The sequence below is a fragment of the Balaenoptera acutorostrata genome, chromosome 17 (assembly GCF_949987535.1).
Source record: "Balaenoptera acutorostrata chromosome 17, mBalAcu1.1, whole genome shotgun sequence".
Lineage (NCBI taxonomy): Eukaryota > Metazoa > Chordata > Mammalia > Artiodactyla > Balaenopteridae > Balaenoptera > Balaenoptera acutorostrata.
This window is the reverse complement of record NC_080080.1, coordinates 62041397-62062071: the sequence shown is the minus strand read 5'-3', so window position 1 is coordinate 62062071 and position 20675 is coordinate 62041397. Positions and strand designations below refer to the sequence as shown.

The 20675-nt window shown below is 41.9% G+C and overlaps 1 protein-coding gene and 1 long non-coding RNA gene across 5 annotated transcripts in view; one reads left to right on the top strand and one right to left on the bottom strand.

Moving 5' to 3' along the window:
* Positions 1 to 14594, bottom strand: part of LOC130705518 (uncharacterized) — a 44589-nt gene extending 29995 nt beyond the window's left edge. For 2 of the 4 annotated variants that reach the window (XR_009005779.1, XR_009005780.1), the window contains exons 1-3: positions 14102 to 14274; positions 8708 to 8848; positions 3766 to 3963 (exon numbers count right to left, since the gene is read on the bottom strand). This is a non-coding gene — a long non-coding RNA (uncharacterized LOC130705518). Of the gene's footprint in view, positions 1 to 3765; positions 3964 to 8707; positions 8849 to 14101; positions 14275 to 14500 lie in introns of those variants that run through there. The other 2 variants (XR_009005781.1, XR_009005778.1) reach the window with 2 other exon arrangements.
* Positions 12297 to 20675, top strand: part of ZFHX4 (zinc finger homeobox 4) — a 177374-nt gene continuing 168995 nt past the window's right edge. The window contains 1 exon segment of the mRNA XM_028167189.2: positions 12297 to 12654. The gene's annotated coding sequence lies outside the window, so the exon portion shown is untranslated.

Here is a 20675-nt window from a genome sequence, read left to right as displayed (position 1 = left end):
TGGGTATTTTGGTTAAAATTACTAAATTAAAATTTAAATTCAATTGGGTTTTTTTTCTGAAATATGAAATAAGGAGCTTGTAAAATGGGCATGAGAATCACAACATATTTTGAAATATTTCTATTAAAATTTTCCCATATAAATATTTGTATCATTAGTACCTTATAATATTACAAAATATTCTGAAGGAATGTATGAAAATAGCATGAAATAAACCTGAAGGGGTAATCTTTGTAGCATAAAGATCAAGATTCTAAGTAAAGACAAAGTTCCTTATCATTTGATTCAGCCATAACTGTTTCAAACCTCCTAGTTTAATGATTTTTATGTATTTCTACTTGTTGGTTTTTCAAATTTGTCATTGCTTCAATATTCCAGGGCTCAAAAGGAAGTAATGTAGGGGGTAAAACAAGAATTTACATAGCCACCTAATAGTTAATATCTTGACCACCTTAAGATTATGCATTTAAATAGTTATAATCCCAGTAATTCCAATGCTACAGCATCCAGGGGATGCTATTAGATGCCTTCAACAGATAGATGTCTTCAGTGATACTTCATAGCAAGTATCATTTACTAGTACCTGACTACCTAGATTCCTGGGGCTTTTAGTCTAAAAACACATTTCTATATAAAAAGAACCCCATTTAACTATAAGGGTAACAATGATGTTGGTCATGAAGTTTACAAAAAGTGGTAGACAAAAAGTTATCTGTAACTCCCAAGTGGACATATTCATTCCCTAATTCCTAGATAATTAACCAGGATAAAACTATACCTTGATCACCTCTTTTCAAGATGGTAAATTAATGATATAAACTAATGATACAGTGGAATCAAAGTGAGTTATGGGGGTGGGGGAGGATATGGGGGATGGAGAGAGAAATACCTTTTTTCTTGGCTCCACAAAGGGTTGAGGGCCTAATTATTTTTAAGTATAATCCAACCAACCTCTTCTCATGCTTAGCTGCACTGAGTGACACTATTTGTGATGCCCAGTGTGCTGAAACTGAGCATGTTGCTGTCAGTTTAAAAATGACTATAATAAAAGTGACCATGAAGATGGATCTTGTGATTTTGCGTTTCTAATCAGTCATCTGTGAAGAACACTTTTGCTTTGATTCAGCAGACTGGTGACAGCCATGATTGATAGTGCACAAGGATGAAAAAAGGTTATTAACTGTCTTCCTATTAAGCTCAATGTTTTACCCCTCTAGGTGCATCTCATACTTTAAGTTAAAATACTTACTCAGGTAAGGTCAAGAATGAACTCTATGGAGGTGGTATCCATTCTGCTGAAAACGAGCAAGGCATCCTTACATAGATTTTTTTTTTTTAATTTAGCACTTAAACTACATTTAATTCCACCATCTTATTCATTAGCTAAAAAGAGAAATTCCCTCCTTCCAACAGCATCCTATGGTGAAAACACTAAATGTACAGAAAATAGCTTTAAATGTAAAGATTTGAATGTGGAGCTGACTAGCAACATGTGTGTGGTATGTATGTAAATCTGTGTTTAAACAGATGGTCATATATGAATAATCTGAGGGTATTTTTAAGGGTAGACACTAAATTGATTTATGATTACAAAATAAATATCTGCATAATATATTCAAAAATTGTTTAATTTTAGATAATCTATACATGGCAGAGAAAAAATAATAAAGAAAAAATAATAATTTCTAAGAAACTCAAAGGATCTAATAGAATATCTAGATATTTGTTTTGATTTAAATGTAATATATTAATTTATGAACTTCATCTTATTTTAATTTTTTTAAATTAGAAATATTACATATAGATAAATATTTGAATGACAGTATCTGTGCACATCTTTGACTAGCATACAGACGCACACTCGTACACAAGTAGTATTATAGAACCTAAGGTATTCCGCTAACTGAGGATGTACCATTCATTAAATGAAATAATAAAATTTTTAATGTTATCATATTTCCTGCATTCCTTTATTCTTACTGAAGCCAAAATGTACTGAAAGATTTTTGCACACTTTATTTAACTTCTCTTTAAAAACATTTTAAATTTACAAGTTTGTTTCTGGGAGATAACGAATTAAATATATGCATTTTAATTTAAAATTGTGGTATTATGTTTCTTCCTACAATTCCCACTGTAAACACTCAGTACATGGCAAATGTAATATGAATTAGGCAAAAATATTAAAGGATGTCAATAACTTGGCACTGAAATAACCATTTAAACTATAACCAAATTTCAGTTCTGTGTGCTTGGCGGTTCTTCACTGAACAACTCTGCAGAGTGGCACAGAATAAGAAAATGTTACCAGCATGTTATTAGAGTTTCGGTACAGGGAATATCATACTATGTCCAAATGTTTTCTCTAGTATATCACAACCTGTTTCTCCAATATCAGTTATTATACCCATTTTGGGTCTGTAATAAATTATATTTTGAAAATGCACTGTTTTAATATTAGGATCCATCAACAATGAAATATAGAGAAAGTAAGGAAATGAAGTTCAAGATTTCATTGAATTTTTCTCTAGAGCCACAAAAATTGGCTCTCTGTCCTACTTGCTTAATATTACAATTGCTGTTTTAAGAAACCTTTCCAATTCTCTAGGATTTTATGCATGCCAAGGATAATTTAAACACACACTGAGAGCCTAAAAATGTTAAAATGTTAGATCAATATGAAAGCTGTTTACTTAGTGAATTGTGTTTATGTGAAGTGGACTTAAGGGTAGATTTTAGAATTCATACAAGATTTCCTCAATACGACACATTAACTTCATTATTAAATGGATTTCTCTTTCTACCTTTTCCAACTTCAACAGACAAATGCGTGTTCTGAAATTTAGAAATCAACGATGAGATAAGTGATTGAGGGGTTTATATGATCAATGATAAAATACTGTACAATTATTTGTCAAAGTTTTCACAGCGGAATTATAATTATAATGGAGAAATAACACGTTGTGTTTCTCAAAAACATTGTGTGCTTTTAAAATCAAAAAAGAAAAATGCAGTTTCTATCTATTTTATGTTAATTAACAAGATGTTCTAAAATATTAGTGTAAGTCCTGTCTCCTTCCATCTGCCTACTTGGGAGTTTCTTAAGGAAAAGGAGGAAATACAAAGGCTGGGTAGGCCCAAGAGGGACACACAGATTTCCCAGTTACCCATTTCCTAGTCTTCTCTGTTTCTTCTCTAGAGAATCAAGATCTAGAACACACATTACACACAGAACACATTTTAGGAAAGAACAAGGCAAAGGCAGTTTCAGGTAAAGTTTAGGTCATTTCCAAAGCAATTAGCATGGCTGAAAGTGATGTTGAGCTTTTGTAGAATCCAACACTTAGCAGACAGTAAAAGTGAAAAGTGCCACAGTTTCTTGTATCCTTTTGGAACTCCAGAACAGAATGTTTCATTAATTTTGTTCAAGCAAGTGATGGAACTGGTGAAGAAAAGCCCCACACCTTTGTGCAAACCCCTTAAATTTGGTTCTGAGGCTACTGTGATTTGGTTTCATGGAATACTGGAGCACAAGGCATCTTTAGTTTACACTACCTAGGGCTTTGATTACTTTAGCTTGAAAGTCTCTTCCGAAGCCCTTCCCATCCTACTTGCATCCCTCCTCCTTCTTCTCCTTCTCCCCTCCTCCTCCTCCTCCTCCAGACCTACGAGGGGACACAGGGTAGGGGTATGAACCGGGTGGTGCACATCTGTGTAGCCAGACCGTGGAGGCTGACAGCTGCTGTCCACTCCCAGACTGTGTACCTGAGCGTAGAGGCCACTCTGCTCTTCTGCCCAGCCCACTCCAGCCTGCAGTGTTGCTGCTGTCACACCAGCCGGTGATTTGATAGGCTTGTCGGGTTGCCATGGTGTTGACTTCTTGCCTCTGAGGAGCTGCCCAATGACTGGAGGTCTGGGATTAAAGCGGGAAGAGGCAGCGGCCGCAGCGAATTTCAGCGGCAGCTGCAGCAGCAAGAAACAAGAAGCGAGAGGACGAGGTCCTTAGACTGAGCTCCGCTCGCAGCCAGGGCTACCGGGGAGGGAAGGAGAGGAAAGGGGGGAAGTTTGGAAGGATGACCACTCGAAGCCAGAAGATGCAAGTGAGGCGTTTGAGACCCGCTCAGGAATAACTCATAAGCAATCTGCACGGGCTGAGAGGGAAAATCGTCCAGAATTCGTTATTATTCACATAAGATATTACCCGGGCGGGGGGTGGGACTGGGGTGTTAAAAGGGACTTAAGTGGATGATATACTGCCTCCCCAAACCCCCTCCCTTCATTTGGGCAACGAAGTAATTTGACAAATAAAGAGGGGCTATACAGAGAACTTCAAATCTGGAGAGCTAACTTATTCCGAGAAGAGAAAGTGCAACTAGACGGCAACCGAGTAAATGAAAATAGTTGCCGGGGAGCACGGCCGGCGGGGGCGATGCGGGCTGGTGGGGGCGGGGAGGGGGAGGTGCGGAGAGTGCGTGGGACGCACAACCCCGGACCGGAACCGTAAACTAGGCAATGAAAGGGAAAGAAACCGCTTCTGTTATAAATTAGTAGGTAGGTGAAGGTTACGCAAAGAAGAAAAGGGAAAGTAAAGCTGTTAAAAGAATAGAATAAAACCCCTGGGAGTTGAACTCGCAATCCCCCCTCGCCCGCTCCCCCCCCCACCCCCCCACCCCCGGCTCTCCAATCCAAGGGGAGGAGGAGGAGGAGAAAGAGAGTGCATTCTGGTGTGATGAGAACTCTCTGGAATGTCTGGAGGAGAGGATAGGAGCGCGAGGGTAAGAAGACCCGGGTGCTAAATAAATGGCGTGAGAGAGAAACGGGGGAGGGGCGGGGTAGGAAGGAAATATTCGGCGATTCACCGGAGGGACTTGGAGATGCAGAAGAGTGAGATTCCAGTAGAAGGAAAAGAAGTGCAGAAGTTCAGACCTGTAGCGTAAAGGAAGGAGGGAACGACTAGAGTCAGTAAGAGAGAAGGCGGAAAAAGGTGTGTGCTGCTGAGGGAGGGCGTGGGAAGGCACCCGCTGTCACCTGGAGGGAGCGACTGCTAGGACCGAGGGCAGAAAGGGCAGAGAATTGTACGGACGCTGGCGGTGGCGCGAGCACCGCGGGGCAGCACCGGCGAGCTGGAACCAGGTGCCGTGCACCCGCGCCCCGGCTCGGGGCGACGCAGGGACTTTTCTGGCAAGAGGAAGAGCTGCTCGTTCACCCTGACGGAGTCACGATTCACCGCGAGTCCCAAACACACGCCTCACTAACTACTTTACAGCCTCTTTCATTGATTTTCTTTAACAAATAAACAGAATACCCGTTACAGCAACACTTCCTCTTGCTGCAGCTAACTAGAATGCCAGAAGCTCTCTGATGGTTTCATTTCTCCGGATAGCAGTTTTTATATCTCTAAATAAATTGTTTTCCTTCACTTAAACGATCAAATGTGTGATTCCATTCAGTTTTGGGGAGTCTAGTCCTCGCCCCCCCCCCTTCTATAATTTGGGAATCACCTTTTAGAATAAGTAGAAGACAGGTTCAGACACAAGTTTGCAGATCTGGTAGGGCTCACTGACATTTGCATATTAATTTTTGCTAATAAGAAGTAACTCAATTTGGAAGGAAAACGCCGGTAAAGAAACTGATTCCCTTGCAACTGCAGGGAAATTCACACTAGTCCGAGAGCCACACCTAAGCTACTCCCCTTCAGTTGTCTCTTAAAAATATTTCCTTTAAAAATAAAGTATTTATTTTAAAGTGGCCCCCCTTCAAGAGCGGTTCTGCTCGAGGTTCTTCCATACATGTCAAAGGGTTGTTGAATTATTCATTATTGTAATTACTATCATCATTGTCATTATCCTTTTCCATGTGGAAATAATTTTATTATCGTAATTTGATATCTGAAGAATTTCCTGTTAGTCGTCTGATAATCACTTTTTTCTGCTGAAAAGAAAAGTTTTGTTTATAAATGAGATAGGGAAAATGTTTTAAATGCTTTGATGTTTGCTATAGATTTCCGTTTATCTAATCGATCGGAATGCCAATAAAATCGATTAAAGGTTTAGTGTTTTACAAACAACAATTTTGTGCTTTTTGATTTTACGTTCAGAATGATTTGAATAAAACTAACGCTCTCCTTTAACATTCTCCCTTAAAAAAAACCAAATCTTTATCGTTTTTTCTTTTATTATTAGAAATGGCCACTTAAAGTTCTAATAGGAAAATTTTTAAAATATATATATATATAAGCAATGGCCGCAATGGTTTAAATTCCATCCTCTTGTTGCTCAAGGTATTTAAATAAAGCCCTTTAAAATCTTGGTGAATTATATGCGATCATTCAGTGATTGCGGAATATTAAATTAAACTTAGATAAATCCGCATTGAAGGAGGCAGCACCCAATCCTGAATTTATTTCCCATTTTCTCTAACACCATCACTGCGCTCCTCTCTTTGCAATGACAATGTGCCAAATCTGGGCATTTTGAAAACATTTTCCATATGCTTTAACAGGGGACTGATAGACAAAGAAGAAAAGGAGATGATCTTTTTGCTCTGAGGTATATTTTCCTTAACCTTTTTCTGTTAGACTTTCACTGATAATTATTTTAAAGCAAAAGTTTGAAAATCATTTAATTCTTTTTTTTTCTTTTTTGCTTTCACTTGTTTTTTTTCCTATCTTGTAATTTATATTCCTTAAATGGAATTTTGGTGACAATATAATGTAAAGCTATCATTTCCGTACCTTGGCAAACAACGTTTGTTTCAAAATCTTTGATTCATTTAGCTTGCTAGCTGCCTTTTGTAATTAAAGATGGATTTAATTATACATTTTGTAACTTAGATCAGATGGACTGTTTGTTTGTTGTAGGATTTAATGGTACTTTTGTGTCTAATATTTAGGGATGTTACATACAGAGGTGATGGCTTTTCTTCAACTATAAAGATCTGGACTTTTTTTTTTTTTTTTTTTTGTCTTGGAAATGTGGATGTTTGGATGAATGTAATGTCCTGTTTTAAAATAATTCTATTTAGTGGCTGGAGTTAATATATTGTCTCTACAGCATTTCATTGACTAAATATAGATGTTTTAGGTTTAAAAAGATCACAACTGTATCTTCTATTCAATGAAATCAGTTATTCTTTATTCTGTTTTTCCTCACTTGTCTATCTTTTCCCATCTGCATCGCTGTCTCTTAGAGCTCTTCCCCAGACGGAATGTAAAATTTTCGTTGGATACTCTTGCTGGAAATATCTCCTTGTATTGTGAGAAGGGTGTGCTTGTGACCCTGGATGGAGTGAGTGTGCATGTGTATGGGGTGGGGGGCAGTGGTGGTCCTCATTAATTTGCATAAGAGCTGTAGAAGTGCTTGTGAAGTTAGTGAAGTGCTATTGTTTGGGAAGAGACCTGCCTGATTTTGTTTATAAACACTGGGCTGGTTGCCTAGGGGGAAAGAAGGTCACAGCACTGTCTGAGCCCTGACCTCTGAAAGGCCAGAGGGCGTCTGACTTTTTCTGTCTTTCCTTTCTTCCTCCCTTAATTCTTCCCTCCTCAGACCCTCTATACCTCAGACCCTCTATAACTCCTCTCTCCTCCCCATTCCTTACCTTACTTGTGTCTAACTGTACATAATGACCCCCTACACACACACACACACACACACACACACACACACACACACCACCGGGTCAGAACCTCCGGGGGGGGGGAAAGGTAAAACCGATTTACTTCGAAGTTAAAGCAAAAACTGGGCTTCAGTCTAGAAAGGTAGAAATATGTATGGGGATATGGAAGTACAGAGATAGAACCCGGGATCAGGAGGGGGTCATTTTTATGTTGGAAAAAAAAAAAAAAGGCGACTACAGAGGAGAGACGAACCAGGTTGGGGGAGGGGAGGGAATAAGCGAAAGACGGATTTCACTGCCCACAAACACGTACATACACACTCAAAATACCTTTCGTCTTTGAATGTCATTTCATCTAGTTCACTCTCACCATCAAAGAGAGTGTCCATTCTGGATGTTAGGTCATATTTTAATTCTCCCCCCTCCCTTTCTTAATTCTCAAGAAAATATACTTTTTTTCATAGTAATGAGAAGTGGCTCTCCCACACTATTTCTTGAATTATTTCACTAGAAATATAATGCTTGTGACACTTCCCCCAATAAGCCCTGCACTTTCCGATTCACTGTCAACTTCATCGTCTCCCCCTTACATACATACATACCCCTCTCACACACACACACACACAAAATAACAGACCTTGGTATCAGGTTTAAGTGTGTTTTGGAAAGGAGTTGCTGAGTTAAACAAAAATGTTAGTTAACAGACTGCCTTTGTTAAATAGCCCCCGGGAGGAGAAGACCCAACAAAAAGTGGGAAAGAGGAGGGGGGCTAAGGATCTGAAAGTGACATAAAGGGTTCCTAACGCTGAAATCACTTGTAATACCTCGTTTCAAACTGAGCTCATCTATAGACCCCGGAAGCGCGGTCAAAAGACTGGGAACCTTTTCCCCTTGGGCTGGGGCTAGTCTTGAGCTGGAGGGAAGCGGGGGAGAGGGAGGTTGGGTATTTATTAGTGACTCAGCGAGGGCAGGGCGGGGGAAGGGGGGGACATCCAGCTCAAGACTCATTAAACCGATTGTAAAGCCCTGAGTGTCCGCCGCAGAGATTTGGGAAATAAAATACGCCGAGGAAAAGTCTGGGAGTGGAAATTACCTTTTGTCTCAACGTTAATTACTCCTTGCTTCCAGCACTCAACACCTAACCACCTGGTAGCCCTTTCTGGTCCTTCCCCAACTCGACGCCGGGTGTCAGGATCCGAGTGCTCTGCAGTGGGCTTGGCTCGGCGGGGCAGCCCTGGAAAGTGCAGAAGAGGGTCTAGGGAAAGTTCTGGGTGCGGCGGGGAAACCTCTGCTCGTTTCACTTTGAAATTAAAAGTAGCCAAACGTTCCGCGAAGGCGGCGGTGGGTTCGTGCAGAGTTTAGGGACAGCGGCATGGGGGGCGGGGGTGTTGTGTGGGGTCAAAGGTTGACGGCGAGGAGTCCGCAGAGACCTGAGAGGAGCAGCTGGGTTTCCTGAAGCCAGGGGCCGAGGAGGAGGGCGCCAGGGGCCGCGGGGCAGAAGCGCAGCCGGGTCGAGCCGGGCGGATCGCGCCCGCGCCCCGGAGCAGCCCGCGGGCTGGGCTCGAGCTCGCTCCCCTCGCCGCGCCCCTGCCCGCGGCGCCGCGCTCCGCGCCTCCGGGCCCACCCCTCGCAGACCTGCGGCCGCTGGTCCCAGCTCCCCTTCGCGCGCTGACGCGCTCCAAGGCCGAGCCCTGGAGGAAACTCTTGACTCTGTGCTAGTTCCTCTCTGCCCCTTCCCCTCAGCCCATTAACCCTCGACCCTCATCCCAGCTTCTCTTCTTAGGAAGGAGGTGAAAGAGGACGAGGAAGAGATGATTCAAAAGAAAACACACACACATACACACACACAAACGCTAGAAGAGGAATACTCGCTTGCAGAAGGGATTGCAAAAGTGGGCCCCCCTCTTACAAATCCTCCTTCCTTTTGTTTTCTTACTTAGAATTCGATAACTCTCCTCCCCAACACACACACACACACACACACACACACACACACACACACACAACTACAGCTGTATTTTTCAGGAAAGAGGGGATGAGGGCATAGAGGAGAAATAGCCACAAAATTTTTAAAATGGTTTTCCTGATTTGACGTTTGGTGTTTTGACATCAATGACATTAATATTATTGATGATGTTTCAGGGAGAAAAAAGGCAAAAGAAATAAAGGAAAACTTGAAAACGAAATGATCATCATTTCCCTATTCTTCAGTGCCAGAAATAGACCCCTTTCTTCACCTGAGCCTGAAACAGACTTATTGTTCTCAGGTGTTTCCTTCATCATACGAATTTACCAGTCTGAAATCGCAGGAAATGGTTTTTCCATCAGTGAGCTTGTACGTGGAGACCTCTCCCGCAAAGGGCTTGATCTTTTCTGATGTGAACCTGAAAGTTTCCCTGCCTTCATTTCCCCTCACCCTCTTCCCCCTACACGCACCTCAAATTGTTTCTTAAAGCCAGAATTTTTGCTCTCTGGGGTGTCTTTTGGTAAACAGTAACGCTACATAAACGCCTTCTTCACTTGCAAGTTGCAGAGAATTTAAATTTTACCCTCGTGGGCATGTATATTTCTTAAGGCACATGGATAAACCCCACTGAGGTGCAATCAGACACCACTAGCACACCCGTGATACAGTTGCTGTGTGTAAAGGTGGGGCTGTAAAGAAAGTAACTCAAAAATTTTAGGAAGCTGTCCACTTTGGTCAGATTTCTTCCCAAACAAGTTTGAAATGGAATGAAGTCTTTGGAGAAGTAGATAATTTTCTTTCTGTTAATGTTTAGTAGTCCTGGTTTCTAATACACTAGTGCATGGACTGCCTCTAGATTCTTATGGTGGTGATTTGCTTTTTTCTCTTAATAAAGACCATATCTAGGGTTTATTCTCCACTCCAAGCCTCTGCACTTTCATTGTAACCTTAGCCAGCTGCTGTAGGCAACCAGCTTTCCTGATCAGGGCCTAGGTCTGCTCTTTTGAGGACTATGCTTTTATCCTCCCAGGTGTTTTGTTTGGTTTTTAATCCCATTTGCATCAGTCTGAGGATTTTCCAAATGTTTCCTGATAACGCAAGGTTTCAGGCCCAGAAGTGTGTGTGTGTTTGCAGGCTCTGTTGTTCCTAGTGCTTGTGCAGTAAACCTTTCTGTTGGTATTTGGTAGATTTGGTGCTTAAGGCCTAAGACAAGGTTTTGAAGCAGATCCTGGCCATCCAGAACTTCAAAGGCCTGTCAACTCAAAAGCAGCTGACGCCTCACCTGTCCAGGAAGCTGGACATTGCAAGTATTTCCTGTTTTTAGCTTGTTTGATTTGTTACTCTCACCTTCTCTCTAGAATTCCTATTTTTGAAACATTGCATAGGTGGTGTCTACTTGTGACCTGCAGTGTAGCAGTGTATCAAGATGCTATCATTGAGTAGCAATGGAGATATATATATATATATATATATATATATATATATATATATATACACACACACACATACATACATATACATATATATAGTCCATATTCAGTATAGTCCATATCAGTAGGGGGTATTTAAAAGTATGTCTATTCCTAGTTTTAGTTAATTATCTTTTAATGAAAGTGTCACTCATATTCACATCTGTAATATTGGAAAGAGATAATTAGATTTTCAAATGAGAATCAGCCACCTTAAATTTTGCACCAGAAAATACCAAGTATATTTCATTCTAATGAGATCTGTAGTGGGGTTTTAAAATTCATCATAATGTGCTTCAAGAAAGATAATTCAACACACTCGCAAGATGAAAGGTTTTCTTCCTAAGTCTTCTTAAAGCTATTACACTGAACTTATGCAATTCTGATAAAATATTCAAAAATATTACATAAGGGCTAGAACCGTACCCTCACTATCACCCTCGCAACCATCCCTTATGCTCATGTGAAAGTTTACTTTGACTAAACTAACCGCTTCCATCTTCCACGCCCTGGGTTTTCTTTCCTGCGTGTACAAACGAAAGATACGTGTTCACATTGAGTGCCTACAGATCCAGAGTGCAACCCCTCCTTTGACATAGGTTGGGCAGAGCGGTATTTGCACACAGCCAGGCACCCTTTATTTACATACATCTGCATATTTGCTCAGGACCCCGCATTTCGCCGTTAAAGTGCTTTCCTGTACGTAGCAGAATAAACTAAGCAGAGAAAACCTTTTCATTGCCCTCACTCCTCTTTCTGCTTAAAGCTCCCTAGTAAACAAATCTCTGGTCCGATAATAATTACTTTGCCTCATTAAAATAAAAACAAATTTTTTTTTTCGAGTGGTTAAAGGGCACGTTTTGGGCGGTATTATGTTTTATTTTCTCCCCCTCCTTGCCGAGTGTGTGTGTGTGTGTGTGTGTGTGTGTGTGTGTGTCTGATGAAGTTTGGGAGTCGCGCGCGCAGGGGCGCGTGGGGTGCGAGCCCCGGAGGTCCCCATCCCCTGCCCTCTCCGTGGTCGCCGCGTCCCGGGCTCCCACCGCAGCGCTCCGAGCTTCGGAAGCCGCGAGGCTCCCGGGCTGCTCCGAGTCCGGGCTGCGCGTCATTTGCAGTCTGGGGAATGTTGATCACCTCACTAATTACACCTCTCTCTCCCCCCTCTCCCTCTCCCTCTCCCTCGCTCTCCTCTCTCATTCCCAGAGTGCATATCGGGAATAGACACACAAAGACATGCGCACTCAACTTAATCAGCCATTTTTTTAAACAGGGCTAAAACGATAATAATTAGCAGAATAAAGACATATCGGATTTTCATTTCCTTTCCTCCTTTTCCCAACCCCTTCACAACCAAACAGCGAGACCGCGGTCGGCACATGCTTTAACTCCTCCCGGACCCCCGAGGACCGCTCCATGCCCTCCACTTTCTGCTCCAGCGTTTTGATTTTCACCCAATAAAGTTCGAGGATTATTTTTTTAATTTTTTAAATTTTTTTAATTTTTTAATGAACCCTCTCGTTTTACTTGGATGTGATCAGCTGTAAGTAAAATAAAAGCAAAACAAAAAAAGAGGCGAAGATCGAGTAGGAACTGCAGGGGAAATGGAAAGTAAGTTTTTTCTTTAACTTTTATTGAGTAGTTTGTGTTAAATTTAGGTCGAGTATCGATTATCTTTCCAGCCTGATCTTGCACAATCTTTGATATTTCGCTCCCTCTCTCTCCCTCTCCGCCTCTCTCCCTCTCTGCCCCTGGCTCGCTCGCTCCCGCTCGCTCTCGCACACATCCCCTCAGCCCGACCATCTCTTCCGCTCTGCCCCCCCTTTTCTATCTCTTTCCCCCTTTTTTGGCTCCAGGATTTGCTCCGCCGAGGGAGGAAGGGGGCACTGAAGGACCTGATTTTCCACTTTCTTTGGGGTGTGTGTGTGTGTGTGTGTGTGTGTGTGTGTGCGTTTTTCGGGATTTAACTTTTGGATTAAGTGGCGGATCATCCACGTTTGGCCGAGCAGTTTTCTCTCCTTTTGCCTGTCTTTTCGGGTTCTGTCTCCACTGCGAGCCCGGGGCTTTCTCGAGACGCGGGGAAGCTGTCAGCTCCGCGGCGGCGCGGACACTGCCAGGGGACCCCGGTCTCCCCGCGCCCCCGCACCCCGGTCGGGATGACCCTTCCTTCGCACCCATCCTCCGAAAGTTTGGACGTTGGTCGGTGGGACTCGGAGCCCCTCTCTCCCTCTTCTCTCCCTGCTCCCCTCCCCTCCCATTCAGCCTCGGTTTTCTCCTCCTCTCACCACCCCTCTTCCCTCGCTCAAGTTCTACGAAGGGCGCTTAGCGCGCCGGAGCGGCGGAGGCCCGCGGCTCCGTGCGCGGTGGGCAAGGGGTTCCGAGAGGCTGGGGCTGCAGGTAGACGCCCGCCCGCCGGGGAGGGAGGCGGCGCGGGCGGCGCGGACCCGGGCGCCGGCGAACGCCAGACAGGTCCGTTAGTAGGCGGGATCGCCGGGCCTCGGGGCCAGGGACCCGGGAGGCGGCCGCAGCTCTCTCCGGGCGCTTTCGCTGCCGGGTGTGTCTTAGACCGGAGGAGAGCTGCCCGCAGCTCGGGGTCAAGAATCTTTTCCTTTCCTTTTGGCGAAGGGCAAGGTGTGTGTGTGTGTGTGTGTGTGTGTGTGTGTGTGTGTGTGTGTGTCTGTGTGTGTGTATTGGAGTGGGGGGGGCTGTGGCCGGTTGTGAGAACTGATTTATTCCCCGGCACCCCCCAAAGGGGTTCCAGGTCTACAAACGAACTTCACCTTCTTCGCCTCTCCCGGCATCAAGTGCGCCTTCCGGCCGGGAGCAGCTAAGGGAAGAGGGGCTGGAATGCGTCGGGTCTCGCCTTCCTTCTACTTCTATCTCGTTCCTCCCTCCCCCCATTCTTTCTGCTCTTTTCTATCGGAAAAATAATAATAAAATTTCTCATGGAATTGTATAAAGTTTCTCTGCCGATGCCCAAGTTACAGAGGGCTCCCCACCCTGCCCCTCCCATCCCCAGTCCCGAAGACGGTGCACTGGTTTGTATTTCTTTTGTTACCTGTGATCCGGGCGGGGGGCTCCTTTCGGCCGCTCGGGTTGGGGTCCGGCCCAGAGACGAGGCTCCGGCGGGCGCCTTTGGCCGCGACTCCTCACTTCCGCGCGGTCCTGGTGAGGTCTTAGCTACCGTTCGGTGAGACACCCTCCTTGTAGGTACCAAAGGTTCAGATCGCGAACACGGACCCCCACCCCACCCCGACCCCTACACACACATACACACTCACACTCAACACACAGACACACACGGCCTCCCTACTCCCCCCCCACCGCCAGCCCCCACCTTGCCTTTCCCCTCCCCCGTTCCAAAAAAAGCACACACACACAACAACAACAACCCCCCCAGACCAAACAAAAACCCAAAGACAAGTTCACTGGCGGAAGATGGTGGATTGACACTGACTCAGACAGAGGCAGGTTCACCAGGAAATCTGGCGGTCCCGATTTCTGACAGTTGCATTTCCTCTCCTTGAGTCCTCCCCCCCCCCTTTTTTTTTATTAACTCTGTTCCATGTTTAATCAAGGATCATGTAGATGGCAAAAGGAGAGACAGAGAGAGAGGAGAGAGAGAGGAAGAGAGAGGAGAGAGAGACAAGAGACAGAAGGAGGGCTTTTTTTTTTTTTTTTTTTATTGTGTTCTCCTGGATTTTCAGTGGCTTGATCCCTATAAACGTGGAGTGGTTAAAGCTCATATGTAGTATTATATTTTTAGTTGGGTGGATGGATGGAAGAGTCAGGGAGAGGCTGCGGCTGCCGCTGCCTTTTCGGATGTTGCTTAGATTAAGGCTGAGACTTGGCTGCGATTGGGACGCGACAGTGACACGGGCATCGATCGCTTCCATTGAGAGCAATGCAAAAACACAGCCCGGGTATGTAACACTCTCGGTGCCATCAACACTTGTTTTACTTTATATTTACTGGCAAAACTGACAGAGCAAGCTCAGACTTTCTCTCTTTCTTTCTTTTTTCCCCTCTTTTTTCTAACTGAAGAATAAAAACAGTTGTGTCTAGAAGTTGTTGGAAAGGATGGTTTAAATACAACAGAAAGGAGAGATTGGGATTATTTCACAGTCTCTGTGACTGATTGTGCTTTAGAGTTTTTCTTCTCCACGGAGGAGCATATTAAAGAAAACGAAGGTTTTTTTTTTTCTTTCCTCTTCTTAAAAAAAAAAAAATCCTTAAGGGAATATTTGATAGTTTTCAACGTTTGCGGTTTCAATCAGCAGGAAGGCACACAAAAATAAAAGATGGCTAGCCAGCTGTTTTAACCTCTTGCACCTGGCTTCAGTGTGGGGCTCATAAGGTTTATACAGCTATTTAAAAAAAAACAAAACTGTTCTAATATTTATGGCATAAACTGGGGAGAGAGTATCACTGTGTATTTATTCAGTAGCTGGTTGCTTTTGGATTTTAAAAAGTAAACTCATATTTGTTTTCATTTTTATGAAGATAGAGTCAATGAAATATGGGGGGAATATCATAAATCTGAAAAGTGAGATGTACCTAAGGAACAAAGAAAGGTCAGGTAAACCAGCTGTGGAAGTCAAAGCAATAGCACCCAATTGTGGGGTAGGCAGGGAGAGTGGGCTCTGGGTCTAGGAAGTGAAAGTTGCCACTTAAAGTTAAAAATGAAGGAAACATGCTCAGCTTTATTGTAATCTTTTGCAGTTTTTAGCAGTTGAGCTCAGATCTGCCCATTAATTTTGAGCTAGTTGGATTATTTTAAAAGATGCTGTCCCAGCAAAGGAAAACATAAAGGAGGCTGAGAAAATCGCTGTTTAATATTGCAGAATTTACTGCTTCCATTCTGACCATGAGCCTAAATTTACACAATGAAATTTGATTATCTCTAATAACAATATTAGATCCTGCACTGGATGGATGAGAATTGAGGTGGTTTTGTTGATTGCAAGGGTTTAATGTTGCATTTCAGAATCTGATGTGGTTTGGCCTCCCTTCCATTAACTGGAAAACCCCTGAGGTTTTACAATTATTTCTTAAAGATAATACATTTAAGATTGCATTGGTAGGCTGAAGAAAAGTCATAAAGGCAAGAAGGGAAGCCCTTAATAACTCTTGAGATTCAGACATGTTCAGCAGTTAGATTGGCTCTGACTTCACCAAGGGTCGACAATGTGTCATTTCCACGAAGCCAAATTGCCCTCTGCCTATATGATATTAATGTGCAAATCAATATTTCAGGGATTAAATTTCCCTTCTTCATTTTTTATGGTTTCTACCTCAATAAGTCTCAAGTCTATTAAAAGAGGCTGGATGATTTAAAATCTTTCACTGCAGAATGGCCTGTCGTCGTAGTCTTGTTTCACAGACCATTTTAGGATTTTTGTTATAAAGACCAAGGGCATCCTAAAGAAGTTGTGAGGCAATGTAGAGCCAGGCTCCACAGCATAAAGCCCTTGTTCGATTAAGAGCTGAGAGGTGTTGGAAATATATATGTTTATGTAATATAGAGAGATATACACACACATACATTCTGCTGCTTTAAAAATATTATGTTAATCACCTATTGATTTATTTCAAAATCAATTGAAGTTCCTTTCTTACTAGTGATTTGTTCAGCATTCTTGAAGACTGTGTTCATTTTCTTAAAGAGTATGCATGAATTAGCTTGGTGTGAGAGTATTTGGAAGGGATTTTCATCAGGCACTATTTTTCCCAAGAAATATTTCTAGTAACCATTGTAATAACCAAGTATTGTCATTTGCATTGTTGTCGTGGCTCTCATTGCATTTTGGGGCTGAGTGAGTTAGCTGATATCTGTTCATAGAGGCCTTCTTCCATTCGCTTAACATTTATTTCTAACACTTAGTAGGCGCAACGTTTCTTTAACCCTCTTGGAGAAACACAACGGTAAAAGAAAATATGTGATTTGATGGGAAATAACACAAAGCAGAAATCTGGGAGGTCAAAATAAAAGATTGTGACTTTATCACATAATCTTGGGAAGGCCTACTGTCTATCATTTGGTGGTGTTTTATAGTCTAAAACCATCTGGACCAAGTTCCGCGCAGCTGCACGAATTTCATATGTGATAGAACATTTTTTCCATTCAGTGTGAAATGTTCCTTCCTAAAACACGTACACCAGACTCGCTTAATTTAGTCTGTTAAAAGAAATGCACATGAAAAAGGACAAAAGGCTCTTTAATCTCTGCAAGCTGTTTGTTTTTCTTCAAGATTCCTGTCTGTTTGGGTTTGAGAAGTCATGTTTATTGAGGAGATGATTCTGAGGTGTGACATTAAAATAATATATGATTTTTGGACTGGTGGCCACGCTCCTGCTTCATTTGCAGAACTACTTTTTATGCCTGTCAAAACACAGAGTTAATTTATCCTTATTTACAATTAATCTCAATAAAATTAATCTTAACTATGCTTTATTCAGTGGCTTAAAATATCTAATTATATTCAATTAACTGCTGTCATAGTAATTAACATTGCTTAATTGCCTCTGCATATATTTATGTAAAGCTCATTAGGTGCTGCTGGTTCCTTTTTCCTTTTCTACTTGCTGTTTTTGCTGTTGTCAAATCATTTTCATCTCCCAACGTTCGACAATGTCAGTGACAGCAAACTCTTCCTTAACATTTTTCTTGAAATGAGTGTTATTACTTACCTATGAGAAGATACTAGTTATGAGTCTTTAAAGATGAATCCACACCCCCCCCCCAATCCCTTTTCTCTTATCCCTGGTCCCTAGCACATTCACAAAATATTTTCTGTCATTGTTGCTAGAAATATGAGAAGCCAGGTTAAGCTTTGTGTTTGTAAATGAGGAGCCTTTCTGTGTCTGCCTAGGGGCTGTACCCACAGGCAGAGTTTCTTTTTTTTTCCTCTCAGACCATTCTAAGGGTTAAAGACTTCGCCAAGGTTCAAACTCAAAAGCGCCCAGGGAAAGTGCATGTGAATATGTACAAGTTTCATGTAATTAGTGCTTAATTATATTAACATATGCAAATTGTCAACTTAGAAGCTTGTTGAGCTGGCAAAGATCAGCTAGGCACAATTGCTGTATTGTTCTGAAACAATAATGGATTTCAAGTTGGATTGTGGAAACACATAACTAGCTATCTAATTTAACTCATACCATGGTGAAATTTCATTAGTCTCCATGGAGACTGGTTTAATTGTGCTGACTAATGTTCTGGGCTGCAGAATGTCCTAAAAAGAAAGCGTTGTTTGCCTAATCCACCTTACAATGACACTTGTTTGTACATGTTTCCCTTGTGTGAGAATTTACATATGCAAATAAATAGTTTCTCTGCCCCATTTGTCATGGCTGTTCATTACCCATGAAGAGGACATTGTTACTAGGCTGTGACTGAGTCTCCCAAGATGGGATAGTGTCAACCAGTCCAGCTACATTCTTTCATAATTTGTTTCTGATTAATAGACCAGAGTGAGACTCCGCGTCTTTGGGCATCGGCAAAGGAAAGGTCAGTTGTGTCACAGAAAAAGAGTTTCTGCTGTAACTGAAGGACTTTTTCTTCCTATGATTCTTCTCCTTTTCCCGCTCATTGGTTCACATAATCATATTTAAAATAATGTATTCTTGTTCTAAGAATGCCTCGACTAATAATCTCTAGTTTCCTAAAGCAGAAAGATAGGAGAAGAAAGGAAATTCTGTTATTGGAATATTAATCCTGTTTTTGACAGAAAGGTAAACTGATATAATTGCTTTTCAGTTGAAGGAATGGGGGTTTATACAAGTGTGAAAGCATCGGAAAAGGATTAGCATTTTTTTGCATAATGAAAAGCTCTGTTGAATAGGGTTCTGAATGGCTGACTGAATGACCAAGATGAAAGGAAGATGAAAATGCAGCCTCCTCTTTCTTTATGCCTATGCTCTGCTCGTTCTAAAGTTATGTTTGTCCAAGACTTGAGAAAACAAGCAGGGGCTCAGATTTCAGCAACTTTATAAGATGCCCTGAGTTTTCATCATCACTGGGAAGTAATATGTATGACAATAGTGCAGCTAGAGGACGATAAACAGAGGTTTGTATATAGAAGAGTTTTCAGAAACATGCTAGGCTAGCCAAATATTGACTATTGGGTATCAAGAATTCCCAGCACTTTGCTGGCAAAAACAGTTATTTCAGAAGAGGCCAATAGTATGGTGTGGATATCTCATGTAGTTAATAATGGAATATACGGTGCTCCCTCCCCCATCCCCTACCCTATCGGCTATAAATAGTTGTCTCAGTTGGTAGAACATTTCACTTGGGAAAGAGTTGTGTATTCTGACTTTTTGGCAATGTTAAGTGTTTTAAGTGGCCTATCAGCTTTTTGGGCTAGGAGGGGCTGGTAGAAGAGGATACAGAGTTATTTTCTTAGGATTTAATTCATCTTCATGTTGCTTTGTAGGAGTGTTGTGTATTTCATTTAGAGATAAGTCTTTCTGAAAGTGTCTAAGTACTCTTGGAAACATTTGCAGTAGGGTTTTCCCTTGTCACTAGTTAGGGCTGTAACTGGTTATCAGTTGACGTGATCAGGGCTTTTAATGATGTTTCTTCAACCATAATTAGGGCAGTTAAAATACCATAAGTGTTAAGACACTTTCAAAGGTGGGAATTGGTTCTTTTGTACATATGTAAATCAAATACAGTGTGGCTAATCATTTATATGTATACATTTTCAACAAGCTCTTTCCGGTTTGGGGTCACCACAAATGAGCCATTGAAGGCTATCCCAGAACAGGATTGAAAGGTTCCGCCAGATATTAACCTAACTTGTTTTGTCACTAGATTGTAGAACTTCTATTTGCCTCATCACTTTAACTGTTCAGTTGCTATTCAGTACTGTTAAGATGGTTACATGGAAACTTGCGGAATCAGAAGTGTTTTCACATAAATTAAAGTGTAAGGGTTGCCTCTTGAGTACAGAACATTGTAAGGGAAAAGTGTTTGATCTTTGTTATATAAAGTCACCAAAATTCTTTACTAGAGCCCTTTAGAAAAATTGTCAAGAAATTCTGGATTGTTTCAGAAACTTTTCTGGTTAACTTTATGGATATGCTTGCAAAAATCTTAAAAGAACAAAAAAATCCACATGGAGGCTATTCTTTTACATGCAGCAGGGCTTATTAAGGTATTTCCATAAGAAAAATGTGTTAATTTAAAAAATAAATTCATTTATATTTTAAGACATTGTTAACCAAGCACCATGTGTTGTAACTGGCAGTTTTCCAGCCACCATGGAAGTGGATCCCACATGGGTTAATAGTAGCTTATGTGATGTCTGCATTCTTAGGAAATGGGCAAAAGCCCAGGGTATTCTGATATCAAGATTTTTAGGAATCAGACAGAAAGCAGAATATATGTTTATATGTGAACAGATGGACACATGTGAGAACTAAAAGTGCACAATTTCTCTTGGCACTTGTTTTAGTTATCCCTGATGATATAACCAAGATCTTAGTGCACTCACAGTCTTTGATGGCTAATGACAAAATGGTCTTTTAATGAGGGCTCAATGGCATTATTTTCTTGTATATGGATTGTTCCCTCTGTGATCTTGCTGGATTTGATGTTCTGTTAATTCCCTAGTTTCAGAGGTTCA